Below are 13,805 nucleotides of genomic sequence, written 5' to 3'. Positions count from 1 at the left end.
CTCTCTTCTAAGGATGTTATGGTTTTCCACCAGGTAGATTTGCTACGAGGAAGGAGTTCTGGAGTCAGGAATATTCATTCTCTATCAAAATGCCATTTGACCCTATGTTAAGTTAACCTGTCTGCTTTTGACCCAATTATTTTTGACCCATTGTTTTATCTGGATAAGCTTATCCTAAATAACCTGGACTCATTTCTCCTTGGTTTCCCCACTGCTTAACTATATAAAAACATAGAAAAAATAATAATTGTCAAGTCATCAATAAAAATACTGAATAAGACAAAGATCTCTCTATGCCAAATCCCACCCTTACTGGTTTCCCATCCTGTGATGTTACTCAGAATATTCTTGCTAAGAAACAAAGTACTTTCTGGAAATATTCAAATTCTTTCACAGATTGAAAAATTCCCAAGGGATGGGTATTGTGGCTAGGCATTCAAATACTTTCTAAGCACATGTGGCTCATCAGCAGTTTTCTAGATTTTTAAAATACAATATAGTGTCATTTTATTCAGGCAGCAACAAGTTGAAGCATCAAATCGGCATCCAAGTAAATAAAATCACTTATGTTATAATTAACTGAATTTTAAACAACCTGTTACTTGGTACATTTTAATAAACTTAGAGTGGAAATGATAATATACCAGTAGCCATAGTTTCAATATGTAAAATAATTATAAATAGAACAGTTTTTAGTACATAAGAGGCGTTCAGTAAATGCCATTTAAGTGTGTTTGCATTATTAACTCATTTTAGGCAGAGGCTATCCCAAATAAAAAGAAGATATGGTCATCTTTTTTTCATTCTCTTTTTAAGCTCCGCCACTCTTCCTCAACCAATGCAACTCCGTGTTTGCATATTATATTATATTATATTATATTATATTATATTATATAGAACTTCTTTATATATAGAATATATTATATTATATTATATTATATTATATTATATATAGAACTTCTAAGAAGAGTTTTTGTTTTTGTTTTTGTTTTTCTAGTAAAGATTTGTAGGGAAAAAGAAGTTTGGAAACTAGTGCTCTAATGTAACAGAATTGACAATACTCCACCTCACCCCCCACCCCCCTTCACTGTTATCCTCTCCAGGGCTTCCTGGATGCTTTGAATCCCAACAACCCGCATCTGAGTCTTTGGCTGAAGGCGCTCTCAAGCTGGAGCCAAAGCTCACTTTGCCCGTGCACAGAATTGTGAATCAGAGGCCGTCCATAATTTGCGACTGATCTACAGGAGTATAAACATTCCAGCTCCCTCACCTCAGACCAGGAAGGCTCTGAGGTGGGAACTACACTGTTATCCAGAGCTTCCCCGCCAGCCATGGCCTGGCGCCTCACCCTTGTCTGTCCTTCAACCCCGCTGTCTCCTCCTTTTCCTTCTGCTGCACGGATTTTCCCTGGGAACACTTCCTCATCAGTACTTAAATGTAGGCTTTCGCAACCAAGGCGCTCACTATTGACATCTTGAACTGGACAATTCTTTGGTGTGGGGGCCTCTTTGTGCATTGTGGGATGTTTAGTAGCATCCCTGGGCTGCCAACAACACATCTCCTATCCTCTCCTCCTCTGTCCACAGTCATAACTATAAAAAATGTATCCAGACAATGCCAGATCTCTCCTGGGAGGCAAAATTGTCCCATTCAAAGACCACTGTTTGAATATTACCATTGCGGATCCTGAAGTTCTGAGTTGGCTAAAGTAGAAAAAGAAAGGATTAAAAGCTAAGCTTCCTGATTCCCAGGCCACTGGTTATTTCTTTCCACTACACTTGTGCTTCTAAACTTGTCTGATTATAAGAATTACTGGTGTAATTCTTATATGTTGGCGATGGGGGGAGGGCAATTGGTTTTAAATGCAGATTCCCAGGTCCCTTCCCTGAAGAATCTGACTCAGGAGACCTGAAGGGGGATGGTGGAACTCAGCGATTCTTTTGATCAAGCCCAGTTTGGAAACCAAAATGCTGCTTCTCAGATTGTCATGTAGGGAGAAATCACCGTGTGCATGGTGGGGGGGGGGGGAGCATGTATAAAATATAAATATATACACAAAATATAAATTCCTGGGCCCTGTACTCTGCGAGTTTGAAGTTTTAATAAGTTTTCCATATTTTTCTGATATAGGTGACCTGAAGCACTTTCCATTCAATCATCTGTTAATACATACACAGAACAGTGTCTTTATACATACGTTGAATGAACTCTTCCCTCAGCTGACATCAGGATTCCCAGAAAATGCACTCATAATATACTTTAACTCTTTAGTATTTATTCATAATTTGTGTAATTATCTTCTTATTTGTGTAATTTGTGTAATTGTCTTCTTCTCTAAAGCACAGTCTCCATGAACTCAGGACCTACCTGCCTTCTATCTGATTGTAATCCTCAGGTCAGCACTCTGCCTCGTCCAGAGTGAGCGCTCAGTAAATGTCTGTTGAATGAATGACATTAGATGCTAGGGTATGCAGAAAATGTCCCCCCCAAAGATGTTGCCATTCTAATCCCCAGGAATTTGTATATGCCAAGATGAATATGAATATGGATATTACCTGGCAAAGGAGAATTAAAGCTGCAGATAGAGTTAAGTTTACTAATCAGCTGACCTTAACATAAAGGGATTATCCTGGATTATCCTAGTGCCCTACTGTAATCACATAGGTCCTTTAAAGTAGAAGAGGAAGACTGCAGAGGTCAGGGTCAGAGAGAGATCTGAAATGCCACACGGCTGGCTTTGAAGATGGAGGAAAGGGCCATGAACCAAAGAATGCAGGCAGCCCCCAGAAGGTAGAACAAAACAAAAAAATGGATTCTCCCTTAGAGCCTCCAGGATGAACAGAGCCCTACAGACACCTTGAGTTTAGCCCAGTGAAACTCATTTCAGACTTCTGACCTCTAGAACTGTAAGAGAATATATCTGTGTTAAGCCACGACATTCATGGTAATTTATTACAGCAACCGTAGGAAACTAACACTGTAGGAAACTAATGGTAGTTTAGGTCTTGGTCGCATTTACTGAACGCCAAACTTCCAGGCACTTTACCTCTGTCCTTTCTTGTCCTTATAAGAAGGTCTTATCCCACTTTGCAGATGAGACATCAGAGGCTCAGAATGGTTATTAATGCCCAAGGGTACACCTTTAGCACATGGTGGCGTCGGGCTGGGCTGCAAACCTCTCATCTCCACACTCTTTGATGTTCCAGTGCTGTTCCAAGTGTGGCACTCAGTTGTCACTGCTGCATATCAAATAAGTTACAGACATTGTGATGTGTGTTCAGACTTTCTACACTAATTCTTTTCTTTTTAAAAATGATCTTGAGGGGCGCCTGGGTGGCTCAGTCGGTTGAGCGTCCGACTTCGGCTCAGGTCATGATCTCACGGTCCGTGAGTTCGAGCCCCGCGTCGGGCTCTGTGCTGACAGCTCAGAGCCTGGAGCCCGTATCAGATTCTGTGTCTCCCTCTCTCTCTGCCCCTCCCCTGCTCATGCTCTGTCTCTGTCTCAAAAATAAATAAACGTTAAAAAAAATTTTTTTTTAAATGATCTTGAAGTGTAATTTTATGTCTGTTGAATCTCGTAATACAACAATGGGGGCTCATTTTATATGTCTTTTTCATTTCATCTTTTAATCAAATCATTCTTATTGTAACCTGTAAAAATACCAATTCACCGTGGATTAGAGGGGAAAAAACTGGTTCCAAATCGTAGGAGCTTTGAGAAGCAGTGCACAGATCACGATGCTGAGATTTGGGGTTGTGAATGGTTCTTGCCTCCGGCCTTCCTAGGCCCCCCAAAGCAAAGCAGTGAGAGTGGAGAACCTGGCCCAGGGCGCAGGGCCTTCCCAGGAGGGGAGTGGAGGGCAGAGGCAGCCTGGACCTCAGAAGTGCGCTTTTTCCCCTGGTCACAAAGCTTTCCCAGTTCTGCTTCCCAGTCTCACCCCAAATCTTACCATTTCTACCTCCTTTTTCTTTCAATAAAGACTTTTCAAAGTTTAACTTTTTCTTCTCTTTCTTTGGTCAATTTTTTTTTTTATGAGAGTGCATGCTCCCCACATATTTCACATGGCTTGCATTTTTATGAATCCAAGAATAAATGCATTTTTTGGCTAACAACTAGGAAGTATTTTTAGACTGATAGGGCTGTATTTTTGTCTTTTGCAGAGCATAACGTAATGCAAAGCAGATGCGGTTGCATGCAGGACCCTTTCATTCAGCACCCGGTTTCAGATGTGCTGCCGGCACACTGCGTCCCTTGAGAAATACATTAACACTTTAATAAAAAACTCATCTGACCCAAAGTAGCTCAACCTAGGGGGGCGAGCCAGCCAAAGCATGAGGAGCTGAGATCTTGCCTCTTTCTTCGAACTTCTGTGGGTCAGCTGCATTTTAACCTTGGCTTTGCAGGGGAGGGGGTTTTTGCAGTGGAGATGTTCAGCTAGCAAGTCAAGGAGAGCACAGAGGGTAGTGGGAGTAGGGGTGAGGTTCAAAGCCAGAAGAGATTACCGAGGGCAGATGAGAACACTCCAGACTCGTCACTGTCGTTTTCCTCTACGATTCTCAGCTCCCTGACAGAGCAAGACCAAACCCCAGAGGAGCCTACGTGACAAAGAGAAAGAACTCTGCCAACCTATCCCAGTCACAGAATCTGACACTTGTCAACAGATCTGGAAGCAACCTCTGTCATCACCTACTTCAACATCCTGGTACAGCTACACTCAGGCCAACACTCGGGACCACCTTTGCTTAGTACCATTATCACCTGAGTAGGTATCATGAATGAAATCGAGACCCAGAGAAGGTAAATCTCTCATCCAAGACAACAGGGCTCGGAGTATAGCACACTCATTTCCACACAGTCCAGCAGGCTTGTTGTCAGGACCGATACAAAACTCCTAGAATATTCCTGGTGTGACTGAGGGCTGGTTTTCTCCCTGCCAGCTGAGGGTTAAACCTGAAAATATGCCAGCAGGGTTTCACTTGCTCTGCATACAGGAATTCTATGCATTTTAAATCAAGAGATCCTGGATCCCAGTAGATGAAAAGGGTTCATAGGGCCGGAAGGGCCAAGCCTGTGTGAGCATTGTGTGTTATCTTATTTCACTCTAGAGAATAAAAGCGAGGCGGTGGAGGGTTGGTCGTGCTTAAAATCCTTCAAGGCAGAGGGTTATTTCAACTCTGCTATGATTGGAGCTAGGCGGGCATATTTATTCTATCCCAATAAAATAAACAGTAAAAGCGAAGACCAATAAGAAAAAAAATTCTTGCAAATATCGCAGATTTAAGCCCCTATTAGAATCAAAATTAAAGAAATATCTACAGCCTTCTGCAGCTATACACCCAAGTCTTCTTTTCTCTGAAAAATCTTTTGAGGTTTGAGAATAGCTCCAGGGAGAATAAATGGAAGGTAATTGGGATGTCGGCCTGTCAGTATCTGACTGGGAAAATGCCCAGCCTGAAAGAGTGGCCATGAGGTTTGCCTTGCAGATGGGCAGCATGAACAATGAATGAAAGCTGTGACGTAGCTTGAAGAGCTGGCCGCTACAGGAAGATCTGATGGGGCAGGTGATAAGCCTTCTCAGAGCTTTGTTCTCTTCACATGGAAGTAATGGTGATAATACTTCCCTCATACAATTGTTATTACTAGGTTGATTGATGGCATAGGTGAATATTTAATAATAATTGTTAACATTTTTCTAACCCTTACTATGTGCTAACGCCCTGTCCTGGATTTGTTTGTTGGTGTTTTAAGTCTTACTTGTGTCAGAAGAAACTTCAGGCAAATGATTTATTCTTTATCCCCTTAGCCTTTCTTTATTCTCTATGGAGAACAAAGCTCCGGAAATTAATCATTTTGCCTACCTCATAGAGTTGCGAAAATTCCAGAAGTTAGTCTGTGAACATGATCATCCGAGTGTATGACCTGGTAAGTCCTTAATGAATATCAGCCATTAAGAGCCATTATTTTACACTGCCTGAGCCAAACCACCTGGAAAGTCCTTGTGTGGGTGCTCTGTCCTTTTATTAAACTAGGTGGATATGTCTCTCTTTTATTAAACTAGGTGGATATGTCTGTAATCTCCACCTAAGGGCTCATGCAAGATTCAAAGAGTAGATGACTTACACTGATCCATCTTAGCATTGACCAGAGCCAGCTCAGATCTTGAAAGCAGTTTGTCTCCACAAGGCAGCCCTAGCCTGGGAGCCCGCACACCAAGCCCTAGCCCTGTGGCCCACAAAATGCTCTGTGGGGGAGGCACAGACCCACTGCTTGCCTTTCCCTGCTGATCTACTGCAGATGGTCACTGGCAGACCTGGGTCTGGGTCTCTGAGGCTGCCAGGGATCATCAGCCAAAGGAGGTTTATTGAAGTCAGCCTGGGGCCATTGCAACACCCAGGTTCACTTGGGGTGGTCAGAAGGAAGGGAACTGAAGAGAGCCAATAATTTTGTGAGGAAGGAAGTAAAGCTTCTATTAAAAAACATTCCTTAGTCATTCTTTTTAGTTCCTTAGCAGTTTATTTATTTAGTTTTTTCGTTCCTTGCCAGTTTAAGGAAACGTGTGTGTGTGTACGAGTGTATGTGTGTGTAGATGTGTGTGGAGCGTGTGTGTATGGATGTGCATGAATATATGAGTACACGTGCACGCATACAGCCCGTGTATTCTACCCCCAGGGGAAGTGAACTGACAACTTCCAGCAAACTAACATTTGCAGGGACCTTTTACTATGGATTCTCTGTAAGGATCTGTATTTTAAATATTTGGGGTCAAAACATATTTTCTGAACTGGTCAACAGGATATGCGGTCTCAGTGTTTCATGTCATGGGTTATTAAGATGTTTCATCCTTTACCCAGTTTTCCCTAAAATACTCAAAGTCCCCACACCCATCCTCCATAATCACTCATTTAAAGTTTATCAAAAAACTATATTTTTCCCTTCCCCAAAACATATTTCTTAAGGTCTTTTTATGCATTCAGCTTTGGTTCTGGAAGCATTGTCATTTTTTTTTTCATTTTTGCCAGAGATTTACTCAATGATAAGGAAGCAAAGATGGCAGGATTGGGGTGGGGAGGGTGGGAGGCCAAGGAGGAGGGGAGAGGTGGATTAATCTTCAAAAATAAGACATCTCTCCTTCAAAATAACACATCTCTTCGATGTGAAGCTTAACTAGAAAGCTATCTCTGGTTTTTCAAGGCTGGTCCTCAGTGATTATTCTCCCTGGATAATTTATAACCATAAAATAACAGGCCTTAGAATTGTCTCCATTCCTTTGCTACTCAAAGTGTAGTCAGAGGGCCAGCGGCCTTAGCAACAACTGGGAGCTCCTTAGAAATGCAGAATCTCAGACTCTGACTCATCCCCACTGAAAAGAATCTACATTTCAACAGGATTCCCAGGTGACCACACACAGAACATTGGAGAAGCACTGGTCTAGAGAACACCCCACTTCACAGATGTGGAAACTAAGGCCCAGAATAGATGATGACCATGACCTAGACATCTTCCTTTGTGGTAGGTGTACAAAAATGACTTGATTTCCCTGTTATTGAACCTGGCTTTTGTGCCCAGACTTCTCTCTGTAGAAGAAATCTTATTCTTGCCCAGTCAGGGTAACGTGACAGTCGTGGATTTTCTCAGTCTTATTTGAGTAAACAATTAACTCCATATTGTCCCTCACTGTTTTCTCCTGTCCTTCTAGGCAGGGGTGGCCAAGCACCCAGGGGTCTCATTTTCAGTTTGGGAATCAGAGAGGCAAGGCAGGATTGCAATGGATAATTATTCCATCTGCCCATCATAAGGTGCCCGGATCCAGAGGCAAGTAAGGCTAACATTCTTCACCTCTCCAGGGTAGAGCCCAATAGTCATGGAGCTTCTACTATTAGACAGATATTACCAAATGGTCAACAAAATAGAAGAGGTCCCTGCTCCAGGAAGCTTACTTTCCAGTGGGAAAGATAAATATTAATTAATTATTAAATGACTATAACAGTACTGAGGAGTGATACTTGGTGTTATGGGAGCATGTAATAGGGATTTGACCTTGTCCAGTGGTTAGGGAAAACAGACACTATGTTGGAAAGGAAAATGGCCCAAATGCAGGATGGAAATAAGGCCGTTGTGGCTGGAGCTCAGAAAGAACACTTCAGGAAAGGTTGGCAAGACTCAGACCATTGCAGGAACTTGCAGGCCATCCAAAGCAGCAGAGTAGGAAAGAGAAGTGGCAGTAATGTGATCAAGGTACACTACATACATTTGGAGTCACTTTTGTAGGATATGGTGAATGGATCGGAGAAAGGGAAATGGGATGGTCAAATCAGTTAAGAGGCTTTACTCAAGATAAGGGATGAGGGGTGCCTGCGTAGTTCAGTTGTTAGGCATCTGACTTTGACTCAGGTCATGATCTCATGGTTTGTGGGTTGGATGCCCGCATGAGGCTATGCACTGACGGAGAGCCTGCTTCGGATCCTCTGTCACCCTCTCTCCCTGCGAGCACTCCCTCTCTCTTTCTCTCCCTCAAAAATAAACTAAAAAAAAAAAACATTAAAAAATAATAAAGTGGTTCTCATCCCCCTTGTCCTTCACATCACTAACCACCATCTGTTAAAAAAAAAAAAAAGAGATGAAATAGTCACAATAAGAGATTGTATATCTTCCTCTGGGGTAGCAGTAGAGATGGAAAAAATGGACAGGTTAAAAAAAATAGAAATCTAGGAAGCAAAATAAATAGGACTTGGTGAAGGATTGGCTCTGGTTGGTATAGGAAATGGAGCTGGTCAGGAATGACTTTTGCTTTTCTGCGTTCTTATCCGGGTGGATGGTGGTGCTATTTGATAAGATAGAAGCCTCTGGACCAGGTTTTGGGAGAAAGCTCATCAGCTCAGTCTAGAACTGCACTGCCTCACATGGTAGCTCCTAGGCTACATGTGGCTATTTAAATTAAATTAAGTTTAATTTAAAGAAACTTAAAATTTCAACTCCTCCATCGCAATTGCCTCATCTCCAGTGTTGGATAGTCACGTGTGGCTGGTGACTACCATAGTGGACCATGCAGAGATAGAATATTTCCATCATCATAGAAAGTTCTAGTGGACAGCATTGGTGTAGAGAGATTGAGTTTGAGATGCCTTTGGGACACCCAGAAGCGTTGTCAAGGCAACAGTTGATTATATATTGCTCTGGAGCCGGAGGAGAATTGTAGCTGGAAACCTAAATTCCATCCACACGTTTTATCACATATTCACTGAGACCTTAGTACGTTTTATTCACTGCTGTCTCTAGTGCCTAGAGTAACATCTGCCACAGAGTCTCACAGAGTTTACTTGCTAGTAGGGGTGAATAGATAATAAACAAATACAGAATATCTTGGGTGGTCATAAGTGCTAAGAGGAAAATTAAAGCAGGACAAGTGGGCTAGGGGATGGGAAGGGGTATGGGGCTCTTTTAGTTCTGGGGGTCAGGGGAATCCTCTCTGATAAGATCACATTTAAAAAGAATGAGATACATTCAAGGCATAAAGAGGCAAGATGATATTTGTGGTTCATCTGCCTGTAGGTGGTATTTGAAGCCTTGGGCATGAGCAAGACTTCCTTGGAGAGAACACAGAGGAAGAGAAGGAAAGAGCCCAAGCTCCTATTGGTTGGGTCAGAAAGGCCAGATCTGCAGAGGAGACAGAGAAGAGGCAGGGAGGAAACAGGAGAAACTTGGGTCATAGAAGCCAAAGAAGGAGAATATTCTGAGAGGGAAGGTCTGGCCAATACCACTGATGGTCTGCTGTAGACTAAGAAGGTCTTGGGTCTGCCTGCTTGATGCAGAGCCATTGGTGCTCTTGGCTACTGTTGCTTCATTGGAGAGTGTGAGTGTGTGTGTGTGTGTGTGTGTGTGTATGTATGTGTGTGTGTATGTGTGAGTGGCTCCAGATTGGGATGGATTGAGGAGTGTGTGGTAGGTGAGGAAAGCGAGACCTGAGTCCAGACAATTTGGGAAGAATCAGAGACATAAACATAGAGAAGGGAGTTTCTGGGGCTCAAGGCAGAGTCCCAACCAGATACCAGCTCTGCTCTTCGCCTTCCATCACCACCCAGCACCTATTTCAAGTCAGAACACTAGCCAGTAGGGCCAAGGTGGGGGGGGGGGCAAGAGAGGGGTGCTGTGTGCTGCTAAGTTAGAAAACAACAGCAGTAAAGGTAAATGTTGACATGTTGCCCAGAGGGCAGAGGAAGCAAGGACTAGGGGTCAGCTGAGATGCTGGACGTTTATTGATTCATTCAGTCATTCATGCAACAAATCACTGGCAGAGAGTAAGTATCTAACTGCATCTTAGAACACGCAATAGTAATAGCACTTTCAGAGTGTTACTATGTGCCGGGCTCTGTTCTCAGCCGTGTGAGGGGAATATCATCCTTCATCCATGTTACAGACAAGAAGACTTAGGTGCGAAGAGGTTAAGCAACTCGCCCAAGGTCCCACACCACAGAATTTGTTACGCTGGGATTCAAACCCCATTAAGAACAGGGTGCTACGGGGATACATCGAGGGACAGCTACCATCCGTGCAGGTGCTCAGCAAGCACTTATTAAGCACCCACTGTGGTTAAGTGCTGGGAGGACAAGGATCAATTGAACACGGTCCCTGCCCTCCTATGGCTTATAGTTTGGTGGAGGAAAAGGACCTCAAGCAGGTGCCACACTACAGGGTGATAAACGCTGTGGAGGGAAAGCATGTGTCACAGGAGCGCCACACCCAGCTCTGAGAGATCAGGGAAGCCTTTTCCAGGGAAGGGATGGGGATAAACTGAATTGAGAAGGCCGCCACAGTTGGCTTATAAGGGGGGCTGTGTAAAGGGAGAGTAATAAGAGCCACATCCAGGCCAAGAGACCCGTGAGAGCTAGGGGTGGAGAGGAAGAAGTGAGGAAAAAGTGCAGAACCCACATGCCCTTTAAGGAGATTAGGCATTTGCAGTCCCAGCCCAGCTAGTGGCTGCCCGGCACTGAGGATGACAGGAGGTCTGATCACTAGGTGGGGAAGTAGCCGTGCCAGGGGAAGTGAATGAGACTGTAGCTGAAGACAGACATTGGCCCGCTTCACAGAGACAAAGATTCCCTCCTTGGCCAAACTCTAGCCAGGCTTCTTAGAGCCTTCTTCTCACGCAGGCCTCAGTCTTGGCCTCTAAAGACTCGAACAGAAACTCACACGGTTTCTAACAGCTCAAGGCCACATCCCTAGGATGACTTTGATCGCCTTGAAGTGCCTGCCTGAGAAAACTCAAAGCTGCCGAAAGAACTGACCATTTGTTCCAGCTGAAACCTGACCACCCTTTCTCAGGGCATTTACTAAAAAGGGCTTGTTGTTGGAAATCCTTCCACTGTCCCTTTGAGGTCGACGTGTACCTCCTGCAACTTAGGAGTATCTTCTCAAGGACCTAAAAGGCACTCTTTGAAGTGTGAGAGCATCAGGACGGATACGGCCTCTGCCTCCCAGTCTCTGTGGGAGGACAGACTCCCAACCTTGATCACTGCCAGCTGACAGACCAGCTGACCTAGCCCTATTTACGCTGACCAACCCTTTGAAAGCTTTCAGGTCCCTGATTCCACTGACCCCGGCTCCCCCTTCCCTAGCCCCCGTTCTCTCGTTAAAATGCCCAGACAACTCTGTATAAATCTAGTCAAGCTTAGTTCACACTAGGCTCTCTTCCCTACTGCAACAGTTAGTCCTGGTTGAAATCTGTCCTTATCACTTTAACTAGTGTCTGATTTTGTTTATCTTTGACAACAGTTAAGCTCAGAATCAGATAAGAAACCACCAAACTTACTGAGCAGAATAATTTTAACTTGCCTATAGCTATGAGCACACAAACCCTGACATCTGATGCCCAGAGGCCCATGCACACTGGGCCATTCACAAAGCTCTTTCGACCTCCTTGGCCTGACACGGCCAGCTATACCTCTATACAGAACAAGAAACCGCTGACTCACTGAAAACAGAGCGCGTTTATAAACAGGAAGCTGAGTGTGTGACCACAGACATTCAGCATCTGATAGGCAATTGCTGAACGTGGCAAAAAAAAAAAAAAGTTCAAATTAAAAAAAAAAGAATTCTGTGCCACCATATTAGAACTCTCTAGCTCGTGGAAATACAATCCTACTATTGATCATTTATTAAATACTTAAATAAGGGTAGAAGGGTACTTCTTATTTGGTCAGACCAAGTTGGTGAGTCCCTTGGAGCGTGTGGTTTCTCTTTTTCCTTTCTCCTCCCTCCCCAAGCAGAGCAAAAGGCTCCTTGGTGAGTTTCGTGGCCATACAGAAGGGATTTGTTTTCCCTCTGCGTTCCCGCAGTCCGCCTTCTCCACACAGCGGCTCTGTGCTGTGGCAAACACAGTCTCCACCGGGAGAGATGCACAAACACTGGCAGCTTAAAAGCCGCTGCACAGTGAAGGCTGCAGCACACTGTGTAGCTGGTGCTGGTTACAATGCAGAATTGCTGGGATCGAGCCTAGCAAAGGGTGTCAGGACCTGCACTTCCCCTGTTCTCAGCAGAAAGGGCGCCATTCATTTTCCTCGTGTTCCCCTGTGGTGGGTGGGGGTGGGGGGGCTCAAACATATTAACCCAAGAAGGTAGACTTCTACAGCCAAGGAAAGAGCCAGGTGGTTATCCCTAAAAGGTCTTCTGGGATCCGGCCCCACTGCCACATATGTCATCAGGACAAAGGTGTCTGAGCAATGTTTGGAATCTCCCTGCTTTTCGTCCGTGAAGTCAGGTCGTGGATAATAATAGCATGGTGTCTGGTACATAATAAAGCTCTCAATAGCGAGTAGTTAAGGGCTTTATTTGCACGGTTTTGTTTAATGTGCACAATAACCTCAGGAGACAAGCACTGGCAACCCCACTGGGTAAGTTAATAACACCCCTAGTGAATCAGTGAGTGGCCAGTTCAGGATCATGACCCCGGTGTGCCTGGTTCCAGAGCACAGCCATTTGCCTTATTTATTGCTAAAGTTTTAGAGCAGGATGTGTCCCTTCCTTCATATCGGTACTGTACTTAGAGGTTCTGATCTGCAAATATCACCTACAAAGAACCCCCATTTGGTAGTTCTTCTGTGTTCCGTAGAGCACTTCCCACTTGCTCTTCCATCATTTAGAAAGAAGATGCCACGTTGCAATTCACAAGTAGCAGTGGTTGTGTCTCAGTGCCTTGGACAACACGTTAGTATTGACATTGATAATAACTAACTTTATAGACTATTTGTTGTGTGCTGAAGAGTATGGGTCATTGGCTCCACTCTACAGATAAGGAATCCGGCCTGATGCTCAGAAAAGCTAAATCGGATTTCAGTGCAAGTAGGGAGACTCCTGAGCCCCTGCTCTCAACCATTATGCTGCACTGGGAAAGAGTCGTGCCTAGAACACCAGGATGTAATTTATATAAGGAGTAGCCCGCTGCTTCTGCTGTTGTATTGAAGTCTGAAGAAAAAGGTCTTTGAGTCACGACAGTTACCACTGCAAAGTTTGGAGCTATCGGAAGCAGACCCCGACAAAGGTCCCTGTACAAGTGAGTATGAAGTATGTGCTCCGATGGAGAGGCCAGTGAAATGTAGGGGAAAGGGGACAGGAAGCAAAGGTGCGGGTCAGCGAGAGTCCTGAGGAGAAGGGGTACAGGACAGCTCGGGGGCATGTGAGGGTCGCGTACCTTAGGGGCTGTGGCATCTACGTGTTACCGGGATTTAGCTCTGCTGAGTCACAACAAACCCCATCTCCCAGAAACAACATAAAAGTGCCCGTCTCCCGTAAACAAAGACCAAAGATAAGA

The sequence above is a fragment of the Neofelis nebulosa genome, chromosome 1 (genome assembly GCF_028018385.1).
Source record: "Neofelis nebulosa isolate mNeoNeb1 chromosome 1, mNeoNeb1.pri, whole genome shotgun sequence".
Lineage (NCBI taxonomy): Eukaryota > Metazoa > Chordata > Mammalia > Carnivora > Felidae > Neofelis > Neofelis nebulosa.
This window is presented reverse-complemented; position numbering follows the sequence as displayed.